The sequence below is a fragment of the Pteropus medius genome, unplaced genomic scaffold (genome assembly GCF_902729225.1).
Source record: "Pteropus medius unplaced genomic scaffold, Ma_sr-lr_union100, whole genome shotgun sequence".
NCBI classification, from domain to species: domain Eukaryota; kingdom Metazoa; phylum Chordata; class Mammalia; order Chiroptera; family Pteropodidae; genus Pteropus; species Pteropus medius.
This window is the reverse complement of record NW_024347790.1, coordinates 8505011-8518929: the sequence shown is the minus strand read 5'-3', so window position 1 is coordinate 8518929 and position 13919 is coordinate 8505011. Positions and strand designations below refer to the sequence as shown.

At 36.7% G+C, this 13919-nt stretch overlaps 1 non-coding gene across 1 annotated transcript; it reads right to left on the bottom strand.

Annotated features, from left to right (window-relative positions):
* Positions 1-392: 392 nt before the first annotated feature.
* Positions 393-511, bottom strand: LOC120614759 (5S ribosomal RNA). The gene has a single exon (XR_005656070.1). It is a non-coding gene; the product is annotated as a 5S ribosomal RNA (ribosomal RNA).
* Between the last annotated feature and the right edge of the window lie 13408 nt (positions 512-13919).

The window sequence follows — 13919 nt, the reverse complement described above, 5'->3', positions numbered from 1 at the left end:
GTTCAGCTTTATTATTTTTTAAATGACTAAGATCTATTCTAACTTGACTCAATTATTTGAAATTCCACTTTTATCATAAATCACATTTCATAAATTGTATAAATTTAGGTCTATTTCTAGACTCCCTACTTTATTCCAGTAGTCATCTATTTTGTTTTCGGCACTTAAGTATTTTAATTACTGTAGTTTCAGAGCATGTCTCTCTCTCTCTCTCTCTCTCTCTCTCTCTCTCTCTATATATATATATATATATATATATATAGATAGATAGATAGATATAGATGATATAGATATAGATATAGATATATAGATATATAGATATATAGATATATATATAAATATATATATATATATAGATCTTTATCTCTCTCTCTCTCTCTATATATATATTAAGCCTACAGCACCTGGTATTCCCAGGTGATCTCCCATCCAAGTACTAACCAGGCCCGACCCTGCTTAGCTTCTGAGATCAGACGGGATCAGGCACATTCAGGGTGGCATGGCCGTAGACAGAGCATGTCAATATTTGATAGTCATTCTCATTGTTCATTTTTTCCAGAAATAGCCTGGCTAAGACCTCTTGTTTATTTCTCCAGATTCATTTTGTTAAGATCCTAGAAAAATATTTTGTTGGGACTGGTATTAAGAAAAGTTTATATTTTTAAATAATGACTTGTCTTAAGGACAAGTTGTATCTTTCATGTATTCAAATTTTCTTAAATGTCCATCAATGGAATTTTTAAGTTTTTTTTTTATATAGATCAGCATATTTCTTTTACAGTTTGCTCTTATGTATGTTTTTGTTGTTATTTTGAATAAGATGTTTTCCATGTCTCCATCACTATTTATCCTCTGGTGACTGGTTTGCATATGAAAAAACATACATGCATATTTGTGTTTTATAGGTTAAATTCACAACCAGCCCTCTTTCTGAATTACTTATTGATGTTAATGTTTTTAATTTGATTCTCTTGTATAATTGAATTTTACATTCATATACTGTACATCTGTAAATAATTAAAAATTATTCTCCTTCCTAATATATATTATTTACATATAATATATAATACGTATGTATAAATAATATATATATAATACATATGTAAGCTTTATATTTAGTTACCTTGGTTAACTTTTCTGAAACTATGTTAAATATAAGTAGTGGCAATGAAATTTCTTGAATTAATTCTGTCTTCAATAAAAACACCACTGTATTTTATATTAAGCATAATATTTGGGTATATATTTCTAACTGGCTTTCACAGTGTTCTGGAAAACCTGCAACTCTTTTTATACAAAGAAATTACTACTGCTTCTCACCTTGCAGCACATGAGACAGTTGCCCTGGGAGAAGTAGCTTTTGCTCTCATGCCTTTGGATTGCTTTGAGGCATATTTTTGAAATCGCTGCTTGTTTTTACAACCATCTGGAAGATGATTGCCTTTTCCTTGGAGTACTCCCCTGGAGCTATATGGCTTATATTTTAGTCATACTATCCCAAATATACTCTTTAAATATATTAACAATCTATACGTATAGCCTTTTCATGTATATAATAAAAGGCAAAACTAAATTTCATTTAGATTTTAAAAATTAAACCATCCTTGCCATCCTAGGATGAATTTCATTTGCTTGTAGTGAATAATTTCTTTTTGTACTGCTGACTTCCATTTACTGAGAATGTAGTTCATATTGTGCATTCATACAAATAAACGAGTGCTTTGCAGATTTTTGTGTATGTGTTTGCTATCATCAGCAGGTTTTAGTTCTTGGTCTTGCAAGAAGGATTTGGAAGTTTCTTTATATTTTTCTATGCTTTAGAAAAGTTTATAGAGCATCCAAATTATATCTTCTGTAAAAGTTTAAAAAAACATCCTCCATGAATTCATCCAAACCTAGTACTGATGGTGTGTGTATTTGCAGGAGGAGGTGTTTTGATATTATCGATTTATTTTGGGTTTGTTGGTCTGTTTATTTTTTCCTCTATTTTGTTAGCATTTATTTTCCTTGAAAACTTTACCCTGGCTTTCAAATTTATTTGCAGACTCATGTAAATTACTCTTTGATTAGCTGTTTATTTCTCTATATGTTTTATTTCTCCTTTTTCATTTCTATTCTTGTGAATTATACATCTTTCTTTTCTTGAATAAACCAATCATTGGTTTATCCTTTTGTTTTTTCTTTTCTTTTTTTTTAATAAAAGTTACTCTTGGGTTTACTTATTAATTATATTATTTATTGTTTTCTTAGTTTATTATTTTTTATTTCTTGACTTGAACTCTTAATTAACTTATTTTTCTTTATTGGATCTAGGTTCTGTAAGCATTAAGGATTATATATTTAGTCTTCTCTTATGTCATATTTTTATGATTATTATTTTCTACCTATGTTGCAATTTGTTTTCACTTTCTTCTCTGAAGAGTTGTTTAAAAAGGGGTTTTATATATTTCCAAGTGGTTGTTATTTTAAAACTTAATGATTCTTTGCTTGTCAAACTTAATTCCATGAAATAAAAATTTTTTGAAAACACTAGATTGTAATTTCTTCAATATTTATTTAGTTTTAAAATAAAGGGGTCATCTGTGAAATTAAGCAGTATACACTTTTTGAAGAGTTTCATAGCTTACTTACTGATGAAAATAAGAATTAAACTGCCTGTGATGGTTTAATAATATTCAATTTACTGCCTGCCCAGAAAGGACAAATTATATAATTATGAGTCATTTCATAAGAGACTTACTACATGATTATTGTCTTTGGCATGAATGGTCAAAGAGGTCTTCACCAGTCTTGATCATGAATCTATAATCTCCAGCTTTCTTCACATTTTTCTGTAAGACCCTAGTTTAAGGAAGAATGGAGTTTGTGTAAACAGTCATTACTGTATCCTGGAAGGGACAAGAGCACCTTTTCTAGTCTATTGCTTCCAACATCTGCCTCATGGTTAGCAAGAATGGAGGCTACAGATAGTGGGGCAGGGTAGGCTCAAAGGGGGTCCATTATGGAAGGTTTTATGGATACAATGGAAATACTTCCTTTCTCCAGATGCTCTTTTTAAGAAACACTTCTTTCTCATAGACTTCAGAGTCTCATTACCCACATGCCTCATCTTTGAGATTCATTTTGTTTCCGTAAACAATGCTTATAGTATTTTGTTCAGGCTTTTTAGTCCTCCCCGGAGATGGTGCCCACAGAGCTTTCTTGTCTTGGAGTCAGCATTGGCAATATAATATGTAAGTCCCAGTGGAAAATGAAAATGTGGGGCCTTGTTCAAAAATTAAGGCTCTCCAAGTAGAAACAGCAGAGTATTAAACTAGGCATGAACCCATCTAAGCACAGGGTTCTGTGAGACTGCTCAGCCCACATGCCCAGGAAACCAGCTCTGCCACCAGCGGCCTCACCTGTAGTAGCACCACTGACAACTAATGGCCTTGGAGCAATGTTGGCTAAAACATGTCATGATGCCATGGCTCAGAAAGGACCATGGTATGTCAAGGACAAGCCATTAAATCGGTGTCAATTACAGGAAAACCATTACCCTCCGTTGCTGCAATTAAATAGGCATCTTTTAAAGATATTAAGGTAACAATAGCAAATTCTGCAGATGCCCTTTGGGAACAAAGCAGTGTGTTCTCTTCCCACATATCCTTAGCTTCAAGTGCTGGAAACCACAACCTGTCACTCCAGTCACTTAGATGTTTAGTTGTTCGTTATTTAAAAAGGCCATTTTCTGCTCTCCTCCACTTCCTGCATCCCTAAAGACTTCATAAGCACCCTTGAGATGGTAATGTTGTGAGTTTTTGATGTGACAGTGCCCGTATGTAGCAGAGTTCCAGCTACTTACACCTCAGTGGGTTCTCAGGCTCTTCTACATACAGCTGTAGACCCAGACCCTAAGGTGGAAACTAGCTGGAAACAGGGAACGGTACCCAAACACAAGGTTCTGTATTCACAACAACTAAACTAACCTCTGTTGCTATTGACCGATCTAGGAACAGGAGGCCTTGCAGGGCATGTGCCAGCGAGACCATGCACAGGTGGGTATGAGACATACATCAGTGCAGCTCTCAGGATCTAAAGTCACACTCTCCCAGAGGACATGTGCAGAGGCCTTTTCCTAGATGGAGCACTGTCATATCAGAGATAAGGTCTTCACAGAGGTACTCAAGTTAAACAATGTCATTAGGATGGGCTTTAATCCAATATGGCTGATGTCCTTTCAAGAAGGGAAAATCTGGACAGAGACAAATACAAATAGAGAGAAGACGATGTGAAGAGACACAGAGAGAAGATAGCCATCTGTAAGCTAAGGAGAGAGGCCTGAAATGGGTCCTTCAGTCACAGCTTTCAGAAGGATCCAACCCTGGTGGCACCATGATTTTGTACTTCTATCCTCCAGAACTGTGAGACAAAAAGTTTCTGCTGTTTAAACCACCCAGTCAGATACTTTGTTATAGCAGCCTTAGCAAACTCATACACCATTTTAGCTCAGCTGCTGACAAAAAGTACAGTGTTCATAGCCTTAATTAGATCTGTTTAGTTGCCATCATATTTAAAAAAGAGGCATAGGGGTTATTTTTAACATAGTTTATAGGTGTAATAGCACATGATAAAGTATGTTTATGTTTTTACCAGCTAACCTGCAGTACACAGAGAGAACCAGGGACAACAATGAATGCAATACTTGAAGAATAATTTTTTTAATCATAGAATCTATCACGAAATTTGTTGCTGCATAAACTTCTTATTTAGAAATGTTTGAAAGTCTCCATTTCAACCTGCTCTCAACTCATGACACTGTTGGCTGATAGCTTCACAAAAAATGTTTCTCAGTGCCATTTCAAATATTATTTTTTAGATAACGTGGTCCTCAAAAGGCCACATGAAATATAATGAATGTACAGATTTATATCTGAATATAACTATAAGAAAGTAACATAAAAAGTAAAAGATGAGATGATTGTTAGGTTACAGATGGAGGAAAGGCACAAAGATACATAAACTAAAATATATCAATATGGTATTTTATAGAAATTGCACTTTTATGGGACTCTACAGCTGTCCTAAGTGGCCCATGAAAATTCCTACCTTTAAAGTGTTTTATGGAATTCCACAGAATGGCTTCCAATGCAAATTCTAATATTCCCTGGAGGCTTTGTAAAAACTTTACAATTTAAAATCTATAAAAATATAATTTGAACATTCTTAATGCATTATAATTTCATATTTTAGTGGCTTTGATTTCTTAAGAATATCAAGATCTCTGTTTTAAATATCATGTGCTTTAAATGATCTGCCCTCAGATATAGTTGCTCAGATCCACAGCTGTCAAACCCTATTTTGCTCTCATAAAATAAATAATGTAAAAGTGATTACAGGAACTATAATATGAACTATTAAGCAGCTAGCTCACATTCACCTGTTTTTTTAATGGATTATTTTGAACTTATATAGGAATAAAGACTTACTGAACCCGTTAGGGTGTGTCAAACTGGGTTAGGGTTAGATTCCCAGAACTGTAATTGTTATTTGTTTTGCTTTGTTTAAATTTCTTAAGTGAAATATTAGTTCCATTTATTTATTTCCCCTTGGCTATCTAGGACATTATCCAACTATAAAACAAGGTAGAATTAAAAGAAACAGAAATATTGCGTTCAGCTATTTTCTTTTCTACACAGTCTTTTATTTCTGGAATGAAGAGTGTTCTCCAACTTCATTAGAAGAAGAACATAATCTTCTAGTTAACCAAACTGAAGATATATAAAAATTTTTTAAAAAGGTGTGGGGGCAAGCTTTTTTTTTTCTTCAAATTGCAAGCGGGGAATGCTGGAAAAGATATTTTTGATTATTCTAAAATAAGTGAATGAATGGCAGGAAGAGACACATAAATAGTTGTGCTCATCTATGGTCCCCAAATATGTGACAATATTGAGCACTTCAGATGCCCTATGTCAAGGTATATGTAGTAGACAACTACTGTTTTGTTTCAGCAGACCTTTGCCTTCTTTCCATAACAGAACCCCCTTTATGTAGAGATCCAACCCAACAGACAATGTCAGGTCTATGTTCTCGAGAGCAGCCAGCATAGAACATTATTTCCAGACCCCAAGAGTGGATGTCCAACCCAACAGGGGTCACTAAGACCCCTTCTCTAGGAATTTTTGAATAGCCGCTAAGGAAAGTGTGGTGACAACCATTGCAAGAAAAAGTTCAGAAAGTGCCTGTCTGAGAAAGTAAAACTGACACCCAAAGTAAAACAGAGATGAAGAATGAAAAGCGAGCCTCTAGCAGCAAATCGGCCTTTCTATGGTATGATTATAAGCTAATTGGGTTAAATTAGTTTCTCTTGTGCCTGAAACAATCGACCAAAAAAAATCTTTCTCTGTCTCTTTCTCTCATTTCCCAGAAAAGGTAACAGTCATTTTATATGAAGGAATCATTCAGAGGGGAAAAGTTACAGTTGCTTTCACCAAACTCTTATATTAAACTTGTATTTGATTTCAACGTGGAAAGAAACCTTGATTTTTTTCACTATCTTTTGAATCTGTTCCCTATTTTCATTCCCTTCACTGTTAGCCTAGTTTAGGCTCCTCTCACTCCTTTTTTTTTTTTTTTTTAATCATATACATTAGTCTCACCCAGCCATAAATCATCATTGCTGAAATCATCTGGGGTTATGCTGTTGTCCCTCACAAGGACAAAGAAGTCTGTCTTTTGAAGGCATGCCCTCCTCCACCCCAACTTTTAGGTGTGGCATTCAAGGCCACCTTCCAATTCACCTTCTCTTCCAGCCACTTGCCTCCATATCTACCATAGCCTCTCATAGACTTCTTCTAGATTTCTCACCATTCCTCCAAAGTGCCATGTGCTTGCCTGCCTTTGGTCAAATGCTTATCTTTGCATGGGAAAAACTTTCCCTCGATTTTGCATATCTTAATTCTGCTTATCCTTAAAGGTCCATTTTAAATCTATGGATATTTCTTCTACATCCCATTACAGAAAATGAATGGTCTTCTTATCCACGCCACAGTATTTCCTTCTTTCTGTTTTATGTTAGGATAATTGCAACGATTCTTTTTCTCTCCAAGAATACTGAGCTATTTCATGTTTTCATTCAATAAATATTTAGCATCTTTCTGTGTGGGACACTATGCCACACAGCAATCAACAGCCTCCTCATGGAAGATTGTGAGTTCATTTTTGTTTGACTTGCAACTTATACAACTAAGTATGTACGTAAGCTACAATGATAGAGACATGAAAATGTGCGGAGTGTTCAAAAGATGTATAGGAGTTAGCTAGGTGAAGACGGGGCAGAAAGCTGCACAAACAGAAGCAGATGTGTAAAGGCTAAGAGGCAGTTATGGACCAGGCTCATTTGAGGAAATGACTGCAAGCAAGTGAGATTGGAGGATGGTGTGACTAGAAAAGGAACATGGGGATGCTGGCCAGGTACATAAGGGCAGCACATGCAAGGCCTTGTAAGGTTTGACCTGAATTTGGTCATTCTAATGAGAGCAGTTGGGTACCACTGAGGAATTCTCACGTGGGGAGAGGATGACGAGATGTATGTTTTAAAGGACAGACTGCTATTAAAAGGGAGGGGAGAGGCCTGGGGAGGCTGGTGAGAAGCTGGTGTGGTGATACAGGGCTGAGAAATGGTACAAACTGGGAGGCAGAAAAGTCAGAGGGATGGGGGGAAGCGGCTCTTGCAGTAGAGTCCCAGGATTTGGTAACTGATTGGATGTGGTTAGAAGGAGCATCAGGGTGACTGCTGTAGACATTGTTTTTAATGCAATGAGGTAATTAGCCTACTGCCTCGAACACAATATGTCTTCAGTGAAGTATACTGGATTGAACTACTGTAATGTTTCCTTAAGTTGCCAAGGACACCCAGCAGCTCATCAGTTCATAGGAATGCAATAATGCTAAAACAAGTGTGGGTGCTGCATATTTTTTAGGTCTTAAATTTGGGGCAAGAATCTGTCAAAAGCTATAAGAACACAAAGGTATCTTGAAATACCACTTTCTGACTTAACCCAGGCTTGTACTTTTTTTAATCAGTGTTAGAGAGAAAGAAGATTAAAACAGGGCCATCTGAGATTCCTCATAAGATATAGCTCCCTTATGGGTTTACTTAACGAAACGACTCTGAGAGTTATTTGTCTTCACCACGTTTGTGCTTTAGCCCGGGGGTTTGGAACACATATTCATAGTAACTTACTGTGACTGCTCTCCATAGTCAAGGCAGTTAGTCATCTTTCTGTCGAGCTAGCAAGTACTTCCCTCTTTCAGTGTTTCCTCTAAACTCATTGTTGCCATATCTACTCTAAAGATTTTAGGCCTTTCACATTTTCTCTTACTGTTCCTAACCATTTAACTGCTCATCCAAAAACAGAACTTCTCTTCATCTCTTAAGATTTCTGCGATGAGTTGAACTGAAAGGAAATGAAGAACCATTCTTAGCGACTTGGGCTAACAACAGGAATCCCTACTAATCAGTTTAAGAAGATTATATGTGATAAACTCTCTAAGCAATTGCACCACCCAACTGTTGGATGGACAATCTTCTCAAAGGCCACGATTTGACTCCTTAATGTCCTCTCCTTTTATCATGCACAGCTTTCCCTTGACGGAGATAACCTACCTGCTACAGACTAATGGACAGTAAACAGTGCTACACCAAATTTTCTTATGATTAGAGAAATTGTGAATGCCCATTCTATGGAAGGGTAGAATCCAAGACAATAGAAAGGGTGGGAGAGGAGCCTTTTGATGGATAAAGGGAGTGAAGAGTCATTCATACTTGGGCCAATGGTCAGTGGTCCCCATGCTAGATCATCCATTCTTAGAGAGAAGACACCCCCTTTGTAATAATATATCCATATTGCAGAGTGGGAGGGTGATGACGACAATGATGTGTATTCGCCGAGGCCCTACCGAGGGCGGGCACTGCACTTTACCTGTTCTCTCACTTGTTTTACAGGACATCATTACCTTGAATGGAAAACAGCTAGGACTCAGGAGCTGCAGAGCTTGGGTTTGGACTCACACTCTGATGCTCACTAGCCGTGTGACCTTGGGCAAGTGGCTTAATCACTGAGCATTTCAATTTTGTCTTCTATAAAATTGGGATAATAAATTTCCCCACCTCAATCACATAGTTGTGCAGATTAAGTGGATTAATATACATGAAGCGCATCAAAAGAACTTGGCGCAGTAAGCTCAATGTAAAAATTCCTGCCAATAAGCCCTGTGTAAGTATTAGTTGTTATTGCTGTCATTATTATTTTCATTATGTAGATGGATAAACTAAAATAAGTAACTTAATCTAGATACAGTGTTATTAAGTGGCAAAGCCAGGATTCAAACTCAGCTCTTTGCCATTGCAAAGTATTCTATTGTTTCCCTCTCCTTCAAGGCCCAGATCATTTACTAGCTTTGAGTCCCTGGGCTTGTTACAGGACCCTCTTGAGACTTAGTTTTCTCATCTGTAAACTGAGGATAATACTGATTTCACAAATTTGCTGTGATGATTAAATGAAATGATATATCAAGTGCTCAGTGCAGAGCAGGTAATATATTCATTTCCCTCCCTCTTCATTGAGGCTCTTCAACCAGTAGCCAAGACTCATAAGAATTTTCCTGCCTGCTTGGTACACCTGCTTTAATTTTTCTGGCAACTGGCTTTACTAGAGGAAGAAAGCTCCAGATGGTTTTAAATACAAACAAAACAGCCTCCTGAAAAAAAAAAAATCATGCCATGGTCTTATTCAGTGGATGCAGAAAATGACAAACCCTTCAAAGAGCTGACAACGCACAAATGCATTTTCATCTGGCCTTTGGATAAAACTGACCTAAATCAAGAGAGTACTGGTTTCATAGCAAGAAAAGAATTTCATCTAGAAATTATAAGACTCATAATGTTTTAAGAGTTGCTTAAAGAAAACTCAAAGCTTCCTGGAAATGAACTGATTCTTGTGCTGTAGGCTCTCCACTAAGTAATTCAGAGGTCAGTCATGAAGTGCCTTCATCAATTCCTAATACAATTGACTATTAGGTCATTCAATAACAACAATAATAATATCTAATATTTATCGTGTACTTATTCTGTGCTAGGTATTATACTAAGTGTTTATGTACACTATCTTGTTTCATCTGCACAATAGCCACATGAGTTAGAAACTATTATTACTTCTATTTTATACATAAGGAAACCTAGCTTGCCCAAACTCACTTGGCTAAGGATGGAGTGGAGCTGTGTATGGTAGACACCCCTAATGCTTCCTCTCATTGGTTCTACCCTCCTTCCTGTCAACACAGGAAGACTATACTCCCCAGATTCTGGTAGCTAGGCAAAGCCATCAGACTTTTCTAGCCAATGAAGCATAGATGGAGATGACGGTGACACATGGATGCCAAGGCATTCAAAGCTGGTATGTCAATTTAATAGTAACCTTTCCCCTTCTTTTGGCAAATTTGGAAGTTGCATGTTTACATAGCAATGTCTCAAGTTGGAAAGAGCCTGAGACACTGGATGAAAGAGAACTGTTACTGACCTGCATCGCATAAAAGATAAATAAATAAACTTACAGTATATTAAACTGTATTTCAAGATTAATTCGTGCCTGTAGCATAGGCTAGTATAATCCTAATTAAACACTATGTTGGAACATGGAGCAGACTCCAGAGCCCAAACCCTTAAACATTACGTGATATTTTCTGGGGCATTTACCTCATGTTTGCTAAGAGCTCAATCCTAAAGTTAATCTTTTAATGCTATTTAATATATTACTGAATAAGATTATAGAACGTCTCAACTGTCTTCTCTCATAAAGCAGACAAGAAGTGACGTTAGTAAAATCCCTCGTGTGAAACCCCTGAAATCTGGATTGTTGCTCTTCTTCACTCTTGAGAATGGAGGCTGTCCAGGTGGTATGGAGGTGCCACTGACACTCAGCAATGTGTTTCCGCATCATTGAGCCAAGTCCTCTGCTTGAAATGATGGCTGGTCATAGTAAGAAAGCCAAAATGAAGACACCCAACTATATCTCCATCTCTGGATGATGATGATAATAACATCAACAGCTTACATTTATAGAATGTCTATAAATGTTTTATAAGTTTTGTTCGCACATATCGTCTCATTTGTTTCTCATGACAACAATATGGACTTACAATAGTAAGTCCATTTTACTATTCTCAGTAGAAAACTGAGGCTCAAGAAGACTAAGGAATTATAAATGGCAGAACTAAAGCTGAGACTCAGATTTTCCAAATCCTAGTACCTTGTTCCTACACAGGAGAAAATAGTCAAGAAGAGTATTGAAGAGTCTTGTTAATACTTCTATGATAGAAGAACTCTTGAGTCGCCTGGTGACTCCAGGTATTTAGAATTGCCCTGTTTGCAGCATTCAGTCAGAGGCAATTTCTCTCAGCAGTGGACAGTATTACAGCCCCCCGCCGCTTCCACAGTTTGAAGACAGATCACAACAGGACTGCCTCTTACAGACTTGAAGTTCACTTACAGACTTGAAGTTCACTTAGAGACTTGAAGTTCACTATAGTCCTATCTTTTTGAGCTACCTGCTGAGCACACAAAGACGAAGGAGAGACAGAAAGGTCTAGGTCACATGGGCAGTGATGATTATAGCAGAAATGTAAAATAAAGGACAGAAACATTTTCAGCTAAAAAAATTTGTGGTTCTCTGAGCAAGGGCAAAGAGAAAGCTGGCTAACAGATAAGACAGGATAAGTACTGCATGTGCAGATGGTATTGGCTGGACACGAGCCTGATCTTCCATCATTTAGTCTCCGCTTATTACAGAATTTGGTCCAATGATTGTTGAGCAATTATTTTCTTGGCACAGGGACGATAATCCCTGTGTGTGAGCCATTTCCCAGGAGAAAATCAGCCTTTTGGGATGGCCCATGAATTCTTCTAGCCATTTAAGCTACATCGAATAAATATACAAATTAGTCCACAGAATGAATCTCTGGTGTTCTAAGAATGTGGACACAACCTCCTATATGTTTAGCTTGGTCCCAGTCTACATTACAAAACAAACAAACAAAAAACCCCAGAAAAGTTAGCTTTAGGGTTCTCTGAAGAATATGTTAAATATAAAGCAATGAGACTAATGTTTTCCACTTAGAAACCCATAGCCATATAAAAAGGAGGTGGGCATTTGATAAAAGAGCCTCTGGTCTGTGAGGTCATATGCCTACAGCACATTGGAAAAGCTGTGGCATTTGACTGTAGACAGAACTGAGTTGGAATCTTGATTTATTGTGACCTTGAATCAATTATTTTACTTTTCTGACCTTCAGTTTTCTCAAAACTAAAATGAGGACATTAAGAACAACCCTACAGGTCCCTGAAACTGCCATGCTTCTTCTTACCCATCAGCCTTTGCCTATTTTTCCTTTTGCCTGGAACATTCTTCTCCCCAACTTTTTGGGTGATACCTACGTTGACTTAGGCCTCAGCTTAGATGCTCTTGTCTCTTCTAGACAGGTACTCTGCTCCCCAGGATGGGATTATGTTCACAAGATCACACAGGTGCTTCTTGAATTCCTGCTTTTGCAGTAGTACCTTTCACATCAATAGTAAGAACCCGTTTATGAGTTCATCTCTCAACTGCAAGTTATTAAGAGAAAGGGCAGTTACTTTTATCGGGGACATCCCAGTACTAATGAAGCAAAATGAATATTTACGAAATCATTCACTCATCAGGAATTTATGCCCAATTTGTGCTCAATAAATGATTCTTTTCTCCCATCTTGTCTGCAAATGAGTCATGTCATTTACTTCTTTAAACCCTCAATGAATCAGAAATGATGATATCTAAAGCTAACACTATGAAAACATATAAGAAAAACGCTGAAATATCCCAACATGCAGCATTTGAACTTTTCCTTAGCTGCTATCTTCTCATAAAGCAGTTACAGAATTTTCATAGCACCTCAATGAAATGATTACCAAAACATCCTGGTCACTTTATGGGGAAAAAGCCTCAAGCTTTGCAGACACAGGCTGGATCATTGCTACAGTTACACTGTTTGTGTGGTGGTCAACACACTTGGTGCAGGGGCGTAGCAGATTGTAGAGTTAGCAGGAGCGGGTTCTTGGTTCAAATTCTGCTCTGTCACTTACTGGCCCTGGGAGATTTCAATTCTCTTAATACCTCTCATTTGATTTGTTAATCTCTATGATTGAGATAATTAAATCATCAACTGCCCATGGTTTTTGTAAGGATCTAATGAGTTAAAAAATGTAAAAGCCTTAGAAGAGCACCTAACATACAGAAGGTGTTCAATAAATGTCGGCTCTTATAATTCTGATTCGAGATTGTCATGCTCAAAAAAAAGGTTGCCATGCTCTCCTACTCTAGTCATTTTATAATTCAACTAAAGATGTAGGTTAGCAAACTAGATAATTTTAATTATAAAGAAGTTATAATTTTCTCATTTTGGTATTCTCAATTTCTTTATATGTACAAAATTGAACACTTTTTAACTTCTTAAAATAAAAAATTTCATTCAGAGTACTTGCATTATCATGATCGGCAGAGAAACATAAAGAAAAAAACTAGACAATCTTTCCTTCAATAGTATAAAGATTAAATCCATAAAAGGTAAAAAGGAAAGAAATGTTGATGTCAACTTTTCTGGCAAATGAGATCTGTAGCTGCAGTTTCATTTGGGTATCTGAATTTAATGCATTTGTAATGTTACTCTGTACAAACGTAAGTAATCCTTGTCAGAGAAACGAATTTTCACTATGTATATGTCCTCCAATCTTGTGTATTTCTACAAATTAAATAACATCAATAACTCTGAGAATAACAAAACCACTGGAAGTGTAAATATCCATGGATCAACTAAAAAATAACCAGACTTACAAAATCTCAAGCATC